The sequence below is a fragment of the Globicephala melas genome, chromosome 19 (genome assembly GCF_963455315.2).
Source record: "Globicephala melas chromosome 19, mGloMel1.2, whole genome shotgun sequence".
Taxonomy (NCBI): Eukaryota; Metazoa; Chordata; class Mammalia; order Artiodactyla; family Delphinidae; genus Globicephala; species Globicephala melas.
The window spans coordinates 61,544,667-61,562,567 of NC_083332.1; the positions used below are offsets into that span (position 1 = coordinate 61,544,667).

General features: G+C 62.4%; 1 protein-coding gene across 1 annotated transcript in view; it reads left to right on the forward strand.

Annotated features, from left to right (window-relative positions):
* Positions 1-17,901, forward strand: part of ZNF469 (zinc finger protein 469) — a 236,588-nt gene that overhangs the window by 172,098 nt on the left and 46,589 nt on the right. The window lies entirely within an intron of this gene.

The window sequence follows — 17,901 nt, forward strand, 5'->3', positions numbered from 1 at the left end:
CCTGCGTTTTCCAGGGCGGCCATAAGAAATCACCACAGACCGGGTGGGTTAAAGCAACAGACATGTATCCTCTCACCGTTCTGGGGCCAGATACCCCAGATCCAGGTGTCGTGCGGCCGTGCTCACTCCAGAGGCTCTGGGGGGTCCCTCCTGCCTCCTCCAGCTCCAGGGGGCTCCATGATCACATGGCCCTTTTTCCTGAGTCTGTCCAAATCCCCCTCTTTTCATAAAGACCCCAGCTATTGGAATCACCACCCTAGTCCAGCATGATCTCATCTTAAGTTGATGACATCTGCAAAGACCCTGTTTCCAAATAAGGCCCACGCACAGGCAATGGCAGTGAGAACTTGAGCATGTCTTTTAGGGGGACATAGCTCACTCCGCTGCACTTTGCTTTTCTCTTGGTGAATGAAAGAGACGTCTCCCTGCAGAGATCTCTTATGAGCTGCTCCGAGCGGGGCTCTGTCGGGTTCGAGAAGGATTCAGAGAGGGGACCTGAGACCCCAGCTCTCAGGTGACCGCAGGCTGAGCACCTCGGGACCCACCCCTCCCGGGTCTCCACCCCCTCCAGGGATGACATCTGTCTCCTGGGCTGTGTCCCGGGCAGAGGGCGGGTGTCCCCACGTGTCTGCAGAGCCCAGCCCTCCCCTGCTGTAACCCGTGTGTCCAGCCCTCCTCCAGAGATGGGGATGGTCACCCCGAGGAGGGAACTAGGTCCAGGGGGTTCAGAACGTGCCCCAGGCCACCTAAGCTAGATGGTCAGCTGTACAGCACACTGTCACCACCGCCTGAAGCCCTCCTGTACCGCTCACTCCTTTGTCCCTGGAGACAGGGTGGCTCGTGGGGGGCACAGCTAAGAGGCCTCAGAGCCAGGACTGGAGCAGCTGCAGCAAAGGCCCTTCCCATCATGTCCCTCCAAACCCCACAACCTTCAACCCACATCCACTCTGTGAGCCAGTCCTCAGACACTCAGACAGCCCTGAGGCCCTTCTCCGCGGCCGCCGGGGCACAGTTCAGCCCAGCAAGACGCTGAGTGCTCACCTGCTCATCCCGGTGCCCCCGGCTTCCAGCTCCCAGGTCCTGCGGCCCCTCCACCACGCGTGTCTGCATATGTTCAAACACTTAGTCTCCTGCTTAAAACAAAACAAAACAAAACCATTGCCCGGGGCGGAGCCAGCCCAGCATAATGTCCCCTGTGTCCTGCCCCGGGCTGCCCTGGGACAGAGGGACACTCTGCATGTTCTCGGGCCCCGGACCCTCTGCTCAGCCCCTGCCCACCTACCCCTTCAGCAGGCAGCTCACAGGAGGCCCTGGCCACAGGAAGACAGGATGGGGACGAGACAAGCTTCCCTAGGGGACAGCCACACGGCAGCCGTAGCCCCTCAGCTCCAGTACAGCAAGGACAGTGCCGGCGGGGGCCTCAGACCCCCCCCCCCCCCACCTGTAGGCTGTTTTAGAAGCATCTGCTCTGGAGCGAGCTAAGGGCTGGTGGTGTCCATTTGATGACATCACTCGTCCCTTTCCGTGTTTTCTAACTAAAGCATGTCTTCGCTTTGTGTACAACAACAATTAATAATAATGATTATAATGAAGAGGGAGGGGGAGAGGAAGAGGGAGTGGAAGGGGGAGAAGGAGATTCGTTTTCGAAGCTCTTGCTGTGAGCTGGGCACTGAGCATCATGACATCCTGCATCCCTGGCACAGCCCTGGGAGGAGGTCTGGGGTCGCAGGTGCTCACTTATCCTGAAATGCGTGCAGCCACACACCTGGAAGATCCGCCCCGTGCTCACACGGGGCCCGACAGTGCACGGAGGGTCTGGTGCATGTCCAGCACTTCAGTCCTCACGATCATCTCGAGAGGCCGGGCAGGACCGACCATCCCCGCAGGGAGCAGGAGGGGACCTGAGCTCCAAGCGGAGACGTGACTCGCTCAAGGTCTCCAGCCACGCTTCCTGGAAGCAGCGCTCCGGTCCAGTCCCCTAGGTCTGTGCTGGAAAGTCACGTCTCTCCAGCGACTGGCATTCACAGGCGCACTGGAGTGGGTGTGGCCTTGGGGGGGCGGTGCTCCTGTCCCCGCCCTCCCCGGGACGCGTAACTACGGATGAACCGGATGAACCGAGCCAGCCGCCCAGGAGCCGCGCTGGGGCTTGACTTCTCGGTGAAGTCAGTGCCTCAGCTGTGCTGGATTTGTGGGTCTTGGAGGCACTGGTGTCTGCATGCTGGGATGTCGGAGGTCTGCTGGGTGTGCGTGCACACACACACATACACACACACGCTCTCTCTCACAGAAGTAACCCTGTGTGTATGTATCTCTGCATGTTAAATGCCAGCTTGTTGCTGGATGTCCAGGTAAAGGCACCAGCGAGACAGGCTTTGTTGAAACGATGGCAGAAAAGATAAATATCTGAAGGAGGAAGAGGGATCCTTGCAAAACCACTTGCTGTAAAACAGAAACCACATCAGAAAACCTTAAACCCAGAAGGACCCTTTAGGAATCAGCCCGTTTAACCTCACTGTTTCACAGATGGAGAAACCAGAGGCCAGGAGGCGAGGTGATGTAGCTGACATCATTCAGGACACGGGTCTGTTCCTGCCTTTGAGAGCTCTCCTCTCGCCCACAGTCCCGTACCCGCCACCCACCCAGAGATCATCACATCTGTGAAGTTCTGTGTCACAGCAGGAGAGGCAGGAAACAGGAGCATTCCTTGAGGGAGAGAATTTGGAGGTCGTGAAAACATCATCCCGCCACCACCGTTATCTTTATCATCATCACCATCATCCTACCACCACCAGCATCACCACCATCACCACCATCATCATTACCAGTATCCCCACCACCACCAGCATCACCACCATCACCACCATCATCAATACCACTATCCCACCACCACCAGCATCACCACCATCACCACCATCATCAATACCACTATCCCACCACCACCAGCATCACCACCATCACCACCATCATCAATACCAGTATCCCACCACCACCAGCATCACCACCGTCACCACCATCATCATTACCAGTATCCCCACCACCACCAGCATCACCACCGTCACCACCATCATCAATACCAGTATCCCCACCACCACCAGCATCACCACCATCATCATTACCAGTATCCCCACCACCACCAGCATCACCAACGTCACCACCATCATCATTACCAGTATCCCCACCACCACCAGCATCACCACCGTCACCGCCATCATCATTACCAGTATCCCCACCACCACCAGCATCACCACCGTCACCACCATCATCAATACCAGTATCCCCACCACCACCAGCATCACCACCATCATCATTACCAGTATCCCCACCACCACCAGCATCACCAACGTCACCACCATCATCATTACCAGTATCCCCACCACCACCAGCATCACCACCGTCACCGCCATCATCATTACCAGTGTCCCCACCACCACCAGCATCACCATCACATCACAACGATGGTAGCAGTCCACTGGCTCTGTGTCAGGCTCTCTCTTAAGCGCTTTACAACATCATTTCCTTGAATCATCCTGACAACCAGTGTGTGTTATCCCCATTTTCGAAGGAGAAACCTGGGGCTCAGAAAATGGCAAGTGTCTGAAATCCCACGGCTGGTGAGCGGCAGGGCTGCCCATGGTCACAGTTTGCCTGGTGCACAGGTCGTGGAGGTGCCTCACGGTGGCGCTGGGCATGTGTAAGGAGGTTTGGGGGCAGTAAAATGAAGCACAGACGCCTGGAGGGTGAGCAGAGCAGGACAGGGCCTGCCAGCCTTGCAGCCCCGCCTGGGGGTTGGAGAGGCCGTGCAGGGGGCTCCTCTGGGCTCAGTGCAGAGCATGAAGCCCCGGGAGAGCTGTTCCGTCTCCAACTGGGCCCCAGCTGTCTCTCCCTCTCTGGGCCTCTGTTTCTTCACCTGTAAAATGAAGAGGCTGGACCAGACCATCCCCCAGTGTCTTTCTGGCACTGCCATCATCGGATGCTCTGTGCAATTGCCCATGTCGCGTGGCCACACTGTGTTAAGCACAGATGGCTCCCTGGAGAGGGTGGGGTGCATCCTTAACGGGTTTAAAAGAGGGAAGGGGCTTCAAGTGACAGAGAAGAGAGCATCCCAGGCTGAGGGGCGACCGTGTGCCAAAGAACGAAAGCACAGAATCAGACCATTGTGGACGTATGGAGCTGAGGAGTGAGGTGTACGAACATGAATAAGGCCCCGAGGCGGGACTGGTGCACAGCGTGGTGCGCGCGTGCCACAATTTAAGGGTCTACAAGCAGGCTTCGTAGAGGAGGGGACTTCTTGTGTGCGTCTCGAAGGATCAATGAGAGTTCGCTGGGCTGGCAAAGTTGGCAGGAGGTGAGGAAATGCAGAGTGGGGGGGGGAGGCGGAGGGGTATTTAGGGTGACGTGTAGCAGCTCAGTGTGGCCTGAGTTGGGGTGGGAGAGGCAGAGAGGAGGGAAGGCACTGAGACCGGGAGGCACTTGGCCCTGGCGGCCAAAGGCCCTGAGTCTACAGCTGACAGTACGTGTCGTCCTAGGGAGCCATGAGCGGCCTCTGAGCAGGGGCGTGACACGACAGAGTCCATGTTTTAGAAAGACAGCCCCCCCCAATGATGTCCTGGATGTTTTTGCAATGAGTTGTTCCGTGACTGACACTAACCCACCTTTGCAGCCCTGAGCAGCTAGACTCTCGGTAGCAAACACCATGCGGGGTTGTGCCGGGCCTGGGGTGCCGCCGAGTTGGAGCAGCTGCGCTCGAGCCCTGGGAGCTGTGCGGGCTCACCATGTGCAGGGTGAGCGGGCACGGTGCCCCGTGTGTTCCAGGGCCTGCACGACACGTGAACGTCCTGTTTATCCGAGTCAGCGCCTGGCAGTGGCCGCCCCGGAGGGCGGGAATCACTGCATTCCCACCAACCTCGCGTGCGCAGGGCACCAGGACCACGCAGGCAGCGGTCAGGTGATCTGCTCGCCCAAGTCAGGTCTTCGAGGGCCTTGGCCAGGTGACAGCCTCGGCCCAGGTGTGAGCAGGTGTCCAATACCCACGCCCCTCCGTGGAAAGGCTGCCTGGGAGGCTGAGAAGGACTTGGGGGAGGGGCTGAGAAGGACTAGGGGGAGGGGCTGATTGGTGACATCACCCTGGGCGCCGGGCTGGCTCTGCTCCCGCCCCTTCCATCCGATGCAGTCGGAAGGGATGGGGCCCAAAGGGGAGGCGGTGGCTTCATCTGGTGAAGGACAAGGGTTTGGTAGGTGCGTGACTGGTTTTTTGCTGATTCTACAAGATACAGTGGGAAGAGGAACCCGGGCCGCTGACTAGGATGCGCTGCTCGGATCTTCCTAACGCCTGTCGGGCCGGCCACGTGCACACCTCTGGCCAGCAGGTCCCATGGTTCTTCCTGCGATGGCGGACGCGCTGTCCCACCGTCCGGCCCAGCTCCTCGGCCGCACGTGGCCGCCGAGCACTGGGAGTGGGGCGAGCACAGCGGGAAAGTGAATTCCTACGTTTACTTCATTTGAGCACAGACCACCGCCTGTGGCCCCGATGCAGACAGCACAGCTCGGGGGCGGGGGGGCCAGGTTCTCCCCGCGATGACAGAGACCAGAGCGAGGCTGCGCTGCCGCGGTTTGCTTTTCTCCGGGAGGCTCCGTAGCCCCTCAGGCCCTCCTGAGGAAGGGGGTGCCCTGGGGATGGAGCCCCAGATAAGCCTCTGCTCTCTGCGCAGGCTGGCACCTCGGGGGCAGGGGCGGGAAGCAGGACCAGCTGGAGGCCAGCGGGCAGGACGTGGCAGAGAGCTGTGGGCAAGGACTAGTGGTCATGCTGGGGTCCGAGGCTCGGAACCGGGGGGCACCTGGGGGTGTGCGGATCCTGTGGACACGAGGCCTCTTGGAGTCAGGCCACAGCCGCAGGACCGTGCTTCCTGCCACCCCGTGTGCAGCCTGGGCGTCAGGGTGGGGCCGTGGTGCCAAGGGTCCACTGGAGAAGGCCCCTCCACCGCCCGCCCTGTGCTCGGGCCCACGTGTTGCCCACAAAGCCCACTGCTCAAGCCACTCTGCTCGACAGGCAGCCAGGGAGGGTCCAGCCCTTCATGGAAGTGTGTCCCAGGCGGACCCTGGTGACCGAGGCCTGGACAAGCAGAGAGGGCCGGGCGACGCGGGCTCTGAACTGACCTTCCCCGGCCATTGTGAAAAATGTCTGCAGGGCCGGGGCCCTGGGCTCCGCACGTCCCCACACTCACGTGCTGGGCGCCCGCTGCCGACGGAGGGGCGGGAGGTGGGGCTCCGGCTGGGAGACTCGGGGCAGGTCCCGGGAAGAAGGGGGTGGGGGGTCGCTGTCGGGCTGTCCTGGCCACGAGCTGTTAGTCACGACCACTGTGGGAACTGGGGGAGTGTGATGGGGAAGTAAGTCAGCAGGAGAGTCACTGATGGTGACCATGCGAGGCACTGTCCACTAGTGCTCTCACGCAGCCATGGGGACGGGGCAGGGAAACCAAGGACAGGGCGGAAGGAAGGGGCGGGCCTGCGGTGTGACCCGGACCCCGCAGCGCTGCCGCCCAGCACCTTCATGAGTGAGTCGGACTTACTGGGGCGGGTGGGGAAACTGAGGCTCGGGCCACGTGGCTGGACCCTCACTGGCGTGGGCGCAGTCCCAGAGAGATGGGTGATCGGAGGAAATCCTCGCGGGCTCAGCCGCGAGAGGAGCCGTCGGGGACACATTCACAGGCTGCTGCGCGGCTGTACGCACTTTGCTGGTTCGCTTCTCCGCAGATACGAGTGCTCCTGGGCATCGGCCCCGCTGCAGGCACGGGGGGTGGGGGATGGGAAGCAGGGGAGCAGGCCCGGCCCCTGGTTCAGGGATCCTGAGTCCCAGAAGAATAGGTGTGAGCGCACACACACTCACACACGTGGACGTGCACACACGTGCACACATACACAGGCACACTCACGTGTACACATACTCTCTTGAATATACATACACTCTCACATAAACGTGTACACACTCGCACACACACTCAAGCATGCACACGCACGTACACACACTGACACACGTATTCATGCATATTCGTGGATATATATACACATTCACATATGCACATACACATGCTCCTCACATGCGTGTAAACACACACCTACCCACACTCAGGAACACACACACCTCCCCTAACACATGCCTATACACACGTACACACAATCGCATGTGCATGTGTACACACACACTCGGACACACGGTCACACACGCACACCAAGCTGAGGTCAGGTCACCCACCCACCTACCCAGCGTGTTCCCTCCTATCTTGGCCTCAGTGTCCACCCCTGAGGAGGCGTCCGTGGCAGGCATGGCCCCCGGGGAGGAGAGGCAGCCTCCTGGCAGTGCCCGGCAGGGGCAAGCGGGGACATCAGGGGCGGCCTGTGCCCAGGCCCAGGGCCGCCTGAACATCCGCTGGCGTCCAGAGAGGGACCCTCTCCCTGGGCTGGTCCCAGACCCAGGCCCGCCGGCTCTGCGCCCAGCCCGGCAACTTGCCCCTGCAGGCGGGCCCACGCCAGCCCGCCATGTCTCTTCAAAGACCCAGGAGGAATGCCTCATCGCTGACCTTCGCCCCCAGGAAGTCAGAGGGAACCATGGTTGGGGCCATCACAGCAGGTGGCGAAAACGGAAGCACGATTTTTCTTTCACGTCATTAAGTGGAAGAGCTAGCTGGCTTGTGTCAGGGCCAGACTGGGATGGGTCAGCCGTTTGGAGAGAAAACGATCCCAGGGACCTTGCCACATTTTTTCTAGAAGAATGTTGGACGTTCTGGTGGCCAGGTATGGAAAAAGAAAACCTCTGTACACTGAAGTCATTCATGGCCAGCGGCACGGAGGCGTGTACACAGGCCAGGCGGTGAGGGCGCCGCTGCTCCCAGAGCCGCCCCGGCTAAAAGGGGCAGTTGTGTCCGCGCGCCGTGGCCCGTCACCCCGAGCAACACAGAAACACACATGAACGCGCCCTTTACAGCTGGGGCCTTGCTCGCAGGCTCCAGATAAATGACCGACCTGAGCAAAATGTAAATTTGTAGTTAGCTCTCGGAGACATAATTATAGGAGAAAACGACAGTGGCATTTGGACAGGGGACGGCCGGCTCCTTTCCTGTAGCCGGGCTGGGTGTCAGGGGGGCGCCCAGGACGGGGAAGGGGAGGAGGTTGGGCCCGGACGCCCCGAGGCCGGGGCTGCAGGCCACTGTCCGTCTCCTCCCTGCCCCGGGCCTGCCCTGGGCACTGCCATTCCTTGGGCCCTCGTTCTGTGGCCGCCCCATGAAAGGGCCCATTCATGCCCCAGGCCGCTGGCTTGGGTTACCTCGGCCGGCCGGCTGGTCTCCGCCACCTCTGTTTTCTTTTCATTAGAAGGTTTCCCATATTGAAGGCCTGCGAGAGGCTGAGAATGTCGGGAGCCGCCCGCGGGGCCCAGCACCTTCATGAATGAGTCGGACTTACTGGGGCGGATGGGGAAACTGAGGCTCGGGCCACGTGGCTGGCAGATGGCAGGGTTGGGGTTTGGACCTGGGCCGCCAGCTGCCTGCTGCCCTGCTGGGAGGAGCCTGGGAAAGACGGGAGTCCTGAGCCAGTGGGCAGGGCACGGAGGTCTTTCTGGAGGCGAGGGAGGGCTAGGAGAGCTGTCAGTCCCGGCGAGGGTCTGCCTCAGGAAGTCCTACACAGCCCAACCCTCTGCTGAGGCCTGGGTCCCTCGGCCTGGGCTGGACCCCCGCCGGGCCCAGGGGCGCGCAGCCCCCACGTGGGAGAGCGCGGGGCTGTGCGTGACATATGGCGGGAGGGTGTGCCTGTGTCTGTGTGTGACACCCTCCTCGGGAAGAGCACACTCTCCTCTCCCTCTTTTTGCTCACAAGCAGGGCCACTGGGAAGACAGGAAGACAGGCAGGAACAATCGCGATCCAGGCGGGTGTCTGAGTCACGCCACCGTCAGTCTGGAATGTCTCCTTGGAAAGCGGCTGCCTCTGCTCCAGCCCCACCCGCGCGGCCACCGCTCAGGCCTCCCGCCCTCCCCCTCCCTCCTCCCCCCCACCTTCGCTGGGGGACCCACCCCCATCGCAGCAGACCCTGCAAAGGCCCCAGAAGCTCATCAAAGCAGCTTTTACGCATGCCCGTTGGGGACCTGAGCTGCACCCGTGCAGGAAAGCTCGCGCCATGCTTTGTAGATAAAGATTGATTCATTTGCATTTTGTACTTTCCCTAATGTCCTCTAAGGCCTGGATTTTTTTTTTTTCCCTGCTGTCAGGAAGGAGACTTGTAGGTAGGTCCTGCCCCCCGGGTGCCTGAAGGGCCAGAGGGGTCATCAAGGTCCCTCGTGTCCTGGGACCACTTGGTCCTCCTCCCCTGGACACCGCTACTATGTCCGACAGCTCAGAGACCCCCGGCCACTGTCTGGAGGAGCTGGGGCTGCCCCGCCACCCCACGGGTCCTGCTTTGCCCTCCCAGCCTCTCAAATCCTCCCTGGCTGGAGGGCATCACTGTTGCCACCTCCCAGACCAGGAGGCAGAAACTCAGAGAGGTTGCTGACTGGCGCAAGGACACACAGCTGGCCGGGCGCAGCGGGGGACAGAGGCCAGGCCTGCCTGTGCCAGCCTCCCTGCGTTCACGGACTATTTAGCAAATTCTGCCAACATTACGTCCCTAACGTGGGTTCCGTGGAGCCCACAGGGACGGTGCACAGGGCACACCTTCCTCGGCAGGTCGATGTCTGCTGCGTCCGTGCCGAAGAGGCTCTTCGTGGGATGGGGCCGCAGAGCCCCCGAATCCACACTCCCCCGTTAACCAGCAGGACCCCTGAAGAAGTGAGGGGCGCCCAGAAGGCATCTCTGTGAGGCCGGCAGCGGGCTCCCAGGGCTCAGGCGGCCACCTGCCACCATGCCCTCACCCTGGACTCGGCCAGGAGGCCAGCGGCAGGCAGAGGTAGTCAGCGATGGGACAGTCTCTACCATGAACTCCTGCGTCCTTAGGCGGGCCCCTTGCTTCCTCCAGCCTCAGCCTCCCCATCCAGCAAAGGGGGCCAAGGAGCCCAAGATGGCAGGTGACGCTTGCCGGGAAAACTCCAGGAGGGTTGAAACACCCGACCCGGCACGTCACAGCCACAGGCCTGGTCCGGGGTCTGAGGTCTCATCTCCCAGGGACGAGGGTCTCGTCCTTGGGGATCCCACTGGAGAGGACCCACCCTCAGGGCAGGGGTGGGCATCACTTCCGAGGTGGGAGGCTGCCTGGACGGATGGGTGTCCCCATGCCAGGCGCTGTCAGTGCCAAGCTGGAACGGCCACGTGACACTGTAACCCCTGGAATCTGCTGGTTTCACTCCTCCCGCCCCTGCTCTGGCTTTGGGGCCGCGGTTTCATTTTGTCATCGGGCAGAAGTTAGGGGATGACTCAGGAGCTGACTGGCTCTCCCAGCACACGCGTGGGGCCCAGGGAGCCTCTGCCCCTTGGGGGTGGCCAGTGGCAGGCAGCGAGGGGACAGACGGGCAGTGGGAGAGCGGGGCTCCGTGTCTGTGACTTTGGGCAAATCGGGTCAGCACCCCTGCGAGGTTGCCTCCTCTTGGGAAACTTCCAGCTCTGTTGCTTCTCGAGGCAGAAGCTGGGCCTCCCACGGAGGAGACCCTGCCGGCCACGCCCCCTCCGCAGAGCCCCACGGGGGTGTCCTGTCGGGCAGCTCTTCCTGGCCAGGGGGCTGCAGCTCCACATCCAGCTGAGGGGGCAGTGAGGAGGGAGAGAAGGCTCTGGGACCCAGAGGCCTAGGTCACCAACCAGCTGGCGACCGCTGGCCCCGGGGTTTTCACCCTCGGTACCGCCCAATAATCCTTCGTTTGGGGGCCGACCTGAGCTTCGCAGGAGGTTCAGTAACATCTCTGGTGTCTGCCTGATGGATGTCATAGCAGCCCCCCGACTGAGAAGCGCTGGGTTTCACGCCCAAGCAGGTGCGCTTGGAGGATTGGGGCAGGGGCTTGGGGGCTGTCCAGAGTCGCCAGCCTGGAGGGCTGGGCTCCCAGCTGTGTGGGGTGGCGGCCCTGGAGTAGGAGCGGCGCGCCGCGTGGCCTTGGGCGTGTGAGATGGGGAGGGTAGTAGGCTGCCTCCTAGGGTGGTCAAATTCATTCACTCGTGCAGCACCTGTGCATCAGCTCTTAGGACTGTGGTCACAGCGGCAGCACGGAGTGAGGGCCTCTGTCGCTTCTGCACACTCGTGAGAGAGAGCGCGCTTCTCACACAAGGGGTGCAAGGGTGTACCACGCTGGACACACCACACACACACACACACACACACACACACTCACACGGGTGAGCTCTGAAACTGTGGCCTTTCTTAGAAACAAGAATAGACCCATTAGGAAGGATCCGGAAGGAAATACCTTCTGGGAACTTTGTCTGAGCCAGGGGACCCCCGGCATTAGAAACTTTAGGAAACCAACTGATTGAAATACCGATTAACTAGAGGGGGTTTCTTAGCCCCTTCCTGTGCCGCCTTCCATGGAGAGGGCGATCCCAGGACCCTGAGGCCCAGAGTGATGCCTCGGAAACGTGAGCCGGGGCTCGGAGCCCCTGAGCGCCGGCGGGGCCAGGAGGCGGGGCCGCTGAGCCCCCCCTGAGCGCCGGCAGGGCCGGGAGGCGGGGCCGCTGAGCCCCCAGCCCCTTGTCGATTCAAGCTTTCAGGACAACTGGCAGGAATTTCTGGAACCTCCTCAGATGCTGAAACGAGCAGCCGTAGGAAAATCAGCTTTGATTCGCGGTGTGTTTCAGCTGATTATGAATTGTACGTGCGGAGCTCAGCGCTTGACCCCTGACGCAGAGCCATAGGCCGCAGGCGGACCCGGCAGCCCATTCACTGTTTCCACACCTGTGTGCAGGATTCTGGGCCAGAGGCCCTGTGTTACCTATACCTTGCTTTACATAATAAAGGTGTTCCTAAGAGGGTGTGAAACTTGAACTTTGTAGTCCGAGCAGCGCTGGCAGCACCCTCAGGGGGAACGTGGTTCAAACGACTAGTTCTGAAAGGATGCCTCTCTGCAAAGTGAAGCGTTCCCCTCAATTTCACTTCTCAGAAGTGCCCTAAGCCCGTGCCTTGGTTTGTCTGAAGTGGGGAGGGGCAGCATCTGTTGGTGGACGCCCCCCATGAGGGCTGCCCCCTGACCTTGAAGGACCCACATGTCCACACCAGGGACCGGCCTCTCGCTCCTGCTTGCCCCAGGATAGCCTGTGTCACACACACTGGGCTGTGTGGCTTTGGGCAGATCCCTTGCCTTCTCTGGCCTCGTTTGTGATGAACCACTGAGCGGCTGACCTGTTAGGGTCCCTCCGGCTCTAGGGACCTGCATGGTTCCAGCTCCCCACCATCTGTGTTCCAGCCTGGCACAGGCCAGAGGCTGGACTGGGGGGGCCCAGAGCAAAGGCACTATGATTTTAGGGACCATCAACTCCCACCTTCAAGGCATGGGGAGACCTCCAGCTGAAGTTCCCCAAGCAGGTGCGAAGCGACAGTGGTGTGTGCGCCCCCCCCCCCAAGCTCATCCTCCCCGCCAGAGGCACAGGGGGAAATGTTTACCCGGTCCGTACCAGGTGAGGGCTGGAGAGAGGGCCGGGTGGGGATGGAGATAGGGGAGCGATGGGAAAGCACATGGGTACGCTCACGCCACCAGTTTGGGAAGTCGTGCTAAACCCAGCCTTTGCCTCTGAGCACAGCAGGCCCTGCCAGTTTTGGGGTGCGCTGGCAGCGGGCCTGGGCAGCGTTTGCTGGCTTACGTACCTTTCCCATCAGGACCCCCATCACTAGGGTGGATCCCCCTGAAACAAACACCTAGGAAGAGCGGTGCTTAAAAATAGCGGGGGGGGGGGCGGGGGGGAAGCAAAGTTTGTAACTGAAGCCGCCGCCGGTGCCTGGGGGCAGACCCCGCGGCCCGCCGGAGCACCCAGCCGGCTGCTGGGAGCTTGTTTGGAGAGGACTTGGCCCGCGCGGCCCGACCTGGGAAGCGGGTGGAGGTTGCTTTCCTCCTTTCCCCACCCCGCCCCGGAGGGGCAGAGCGCTGCGCGGCCCGGGCGGGCCTGCGGTCAGGGATGAGGACTGCGCCTCCGCGCCGCAGAGCGCTGCGCGCGGGCCGGGCGCCGGCAGCCGCCGCTGCCGTTCTGGGAGCTCGTTCGCATCCGCCAGCGCGGCGAGCGGCGCGGGGCCCTCGGAGCGGGAGGTGAGTGTGGACGCGCCGCGCCCCGCGCCGCCCGCGGCTCCCGGGCAGCGGCACTAGCTCGGGCGGCTGTGGAGGGACTCGGGGCTCGGTCCCCGGGGTCACCTGGCAGCCCGCTCCCCGCCGCGTCCCCGCACCCTCGGTGGCGCGCCCCGGCGGGGCCGACGGACCCTCCCGGCCCTCGCTGCTCCGCGGCTCGGCTGCCCCGACCTCGCTCCCCGCCCGGGACGTGCAGCGCCGCAGACGCCAGGGCGCGCCGGGGGCTCGGCGGGGGCCGCGGCCGTGCCGCCTGGCCTCAGCCCTGCCCGGCGCCCTTGACAGAGCTTGGGCCAGCTCCGCGGGACACTTTGCAAAGTGCAGCCCAAGTGGCCGCCGAGCGGTGGGTTCCGGGGAGCTGGGAGCCGCCGGGCCGGACTGCGGGGAGCGGGGGCCGGGCGGGGGGCGCGAGCGGCCGTGGGCCGGCCATTCATTTCGGATCGCAGCAGTTGGTCCCCGAGCCGGGCCGCTGCCTCCTCTGGGTCGCCCCTGGGCGTGCTGGCCCCGTGGCACTCGGACACTGCGGCGGAGGCAGCGCGCGGAGCAGGGTGGGGTCTTCCGACCGGGGGGCTCCGCGCCGCTGTGCTCCTGCGGGGGGAGGCCACGCGGCGCCCCAGCCCGGCCCGCGCCCCTGGCTGGCTTGGCGCGCCGAGGGAACCGGGCCAGAGGGACCCGTGGGGACGCGGCGCCGCACGGCGGCGGCCGGAAGGGAAGGCCAGCCGGGCTCGTGGGGACTTCCCGCGGCCACCAGACCCTGCCCCTGCACCGTTCGCCGCGGGGTGGGGGTGAGGGCAGCGGGGTCGGAAGGACAGGCCTCTGGGTGCAGCGGTGGCGGTGGGGGGCTCCTGCGCCGTGGCAGCTGCTCAGGCCTTTAACCCTTTCCGGACTGGCGCTTGAGCACTGTTTGCTGTGTAGGGACTGTGCCACGTGTTACCGCGTTGATCCTCATATCATGAGCTAGGTGGTGCTCCATATTCTAGATGAAGAAACTGAGGGCCAGAGAGGTTAGGTAACTGGGCCAGCGCAGCACAGCTAGTGAGCAGCAGTGGCTGATAGCCCCTCTCCATTCCACCAGATAGACTCCACGTCTGCCTCTTGGTTGAGCAAATGTGCACTGAGCCCTCTCAGCGCCCCACAATGTCCCAGGCATCCCCTGACCCAGCAAAGACCACTGCCTTCCTGATAACAGGCAAGGTAACAGGCAAAATGCCGGGGACAGTATCAGACAGGGAGCTGCTGGGGCGGGGGCGGGGGGGGGGAGGTGGGGCGGAGTTACAGTTTAAGGAAGGACAGCCAGGGCCACCTCTGAGAAAGTGGCCTGGGAGGGCATGCCCTCGTGTATCTTGTGCCCGGCCTGGCAGGTCCAGAACCACGGGGCAGAGCCTGCCAGGAGCCTCCCTGTGAGGAGGAAGAGGGGGAATCCTGTTTGAAGAAAATAGGAAGGCCAGGCCATCTCAAGGGGGACCGTGGCCCCTACAGCGTCTCAGCCTGGGAAGCACAGCGTCTCAGCCTGGTGAAGGATGTGTGGCCCCGCACCCGAACCCCTGTCTGGCTGCCACCCCGGGCAGTGTGGAAGCAGCAAGTCCCAGGATTTCAGGGTCAGAGGGAACTTAGAGGTCATGAACTTCAACCCCCTCATCTGGGCTTCGGTCCCCACCAGACTCTGCCTCTGGGTTACCGACTCTGCTTGAATACCCCCGGCGACGGGGAACTCACTCCTGTCACAGCAGCCAGGTCCCACCCCCGAGATCCGCCGAAGGGCTCCGAGAAAGCTCTGCCACAGGTAGAGCAGAAAGCCTCCTGCCTGTGGTTTCTGTCAACTCCAGTCCCGTCATCCGGGGGCAGCACACTTGGGTTCACTCTCACACACGGTTGCCTCTGCAGAATGTTAATAGAGAGATTATGTCCCCTTTTAGCTGCCTCTTTTCAAGGCCTGCGCCTTTTCCAACTTAACTTCCAGGCCAGGCACCTTCCCGCCTCCCTCCCTGGGAGAAGGTCAGCGGGTCTCCACCTGGCTTCACATTTGTGAGCACCAGGGTGGCCGGGAAACAGAGACCTGCCCTCACCTCCTTTCTTCTGGAACCTTGCAACCATTGATGGTGCCAAAGACACATGTGCTCCTGGACATGGGCTCACACTTCTGCTTCCTCCAGAGCCCTGAGACTTCCGCGCCAAGCCCCACCCCATCCCTGTTGGTTCTGACTGTAAGAATTCAGTTACCCTCTGCTTCCTCGTCCAAAAGGAAGGGGCTGAGAGTGAGGGGGAAGGCAGTGCAGATCCAGAGCGCAGGCTGCAGAAACAGCTGTCCACGGGCTGTGTGGGCAAGTCACCAGGACAGTGGGGGACTTCACAGGGCGTCATGGGACAGGCTGAGGGACAGAGCACCGGGGCACAGGCGAGCATGTCAAGTGGGCAGATGCTGCGAGGTTACTGCCCTTGGGGTCACGGAGACTCCGAGGGGTCGGTGGGAGGGGTGTGGAAGATGCAAAATACTTGAAAGGGTGCGACGTGCCAGCTGCAAGCCCAGGACAGGGAGGCTGTAGGGAAGCGTCGTGCAGCCGAGGCAGGATGCAGCCTGGGTCCCGGCGGGCCCCGGGCAGTGTGTAAGCAGCCCACCCCCGCTGGCCTGCCCACCTTGGCTTTGGTTCACTGTAGATACGTGGTGAGGAAGAGAGCTGGGAAAGCGCATGACCAGCCCACTCTCCTGCCCGCTGCGGACAGAGCTGGAGCTGGAGCCCAGCATTCAAGGTAGCCACGGTCCCGCCCGTCCTCTGCCAGACAGCCTCCTGGTCCATTCAGCATCCAGGATGCTAGCTCCTGCTTCCCACCTCGCAGCCTGGACACCTGGCGTCCTGTCCCCCATCTCCACCGTCCCACCTTCCCCTGTTCCGCCCGCAGTCTTTCTGGCACCCCACCTGTCATCACCTGTGGGCCTGCCCATCCCCCGCTAGACTGTCCCCCGTGAACAGCAAGATGATGCCGTGCTCAGAGCTCTGTCCCCGCCAAGCCATGCAGTGCACTCCGCACCCCCCGGCTGGGGGACTCTCAGGATTTCTATTGCCAACCTCGTTCTCTGATGGAATCGGGGGCTGAACTGAGCCTAGTGGAGGGAGGAGGGTGGGGACGGGGTGAGCTCTGTGAGACATCCTTGCGATTGCCTGGGGCTAGTTTATCCTCACCTTTCACCTGGTGGCCATAGCTGGGGTGGCAGACGCCGTCTTCAGGGGCTGATCGCAATCTTGTACTTCCCTCAGCCCCACCATCTCCCTGGGTGGAAAGAAAAGTAAGACCGTATGGTTGGGCAGGTTGTTCAGTGCACAAGGGCGCCGAGCCTGTACTCTGCTCAGCAGGCCTCCCTCCGCACACCCAGGCTGTGTCCACCCTGGGGTTGCCTTGTCCTGCACACCCAAAGGTCCTGGAAGCATGAGTGGCAGCCCCACCATAGACGTGTATGCCCCGCACGGACTGCTTTCTTTGCTCGCGAGGACCGCGCACGCGGTGCCGTCACGTGTGCACCCTGGAAGCTGCCCTGCAGCAGGGCCGAGGCCTCTGTCATTTCAGACTCGGGATTCCCTCCTTCCTCGGGTGCTTTCAAGCGCTTCGGCCCCTCAGCCTTCTTGTGGGTCCACGTCACTCCTGCAGGTGCCCCCTTGGACTGGCTCTGCCAGGCCCCCTTGGGGAAGGGTAGGAGGCAGGGGGGCCGGGGGGGGCCGGGCCTGGCTGTGGCCTGCGCTGTGAGTTCCTGCAGCTGGTCTTCAGCGCCCGGGGCCCCGCCCCTGCGCACGGCCGGCCTTCGGTCGCGCGTCCTGGCTCCCAGTGACCAGAAAGTGAGATCAGTGACTGCACTGGCAGGACTTTGGGGGCCGTGACCCCGGCGTCAAACTGGAGGTTTTCTGCTCATTACTCACCCCAGTTCTTGTCAGGATTGAAGTGGTCTCTTAGAATTACATCCTTGTCTAAATAAAGCTGGCATTTTGAAGGACAGTTCCAAATATAAGCTCCTTTTATGAGCGTGGGGAGAGCTTGAGGATGGAGGGGGGCTCCCTCCAAAATGCGGGGCTAGTCTGGGGGACCCTGGGGGCTTACCTGCCACATCTCAGCACCGTCGTCCCAGGCCCCCTCCCCGCCCCGTCTTCCCCATCACCCAGAGCGAGAAGCAAGAGGGGACCACGGCCTGCCGCCCAGGAGCTGGCAGCACAGCTGTCCTTGCCTCCCCCAGGGGGTCCTCACACCCACAGCTCTCACCCTCCCACACAGGGGTGGGGGTCACTCGAGTGAAAAATGGGTTTGGGGTGAACTCAGAGCCGGGGTCAAGGCCCTCTCAGCCTCCCCAGAGGCCATAACTAGGCAGTGGCCCCCTGGGGGCCCAGTTTGCATCACAGAGAGGGCCAAGGGGAGGTGGCCTTCCAGGTGCGTCCTTACGCAGCTGCCTGTCCTGGGCTCGGCCACCACCTGTAGCCAGGGTCAGCAGCCAGTGGAGGGGGGAGGGACCGTACAGGTGAGGGCAGGTGGACGGGACAGGGACCCGGGACCAGAGCAGCCTGCTCCGCCGTCTCCAGCCCCCTGGCGGGCAGGCAGGCGGGAGCCAGCGGCTGGCTGTCTGCTAACAGCCTCTGTCCTGACTCTGGGCTGCTCGCAGGCGGGCATCCCAGCCAGCAGCTAAACAGAATCCA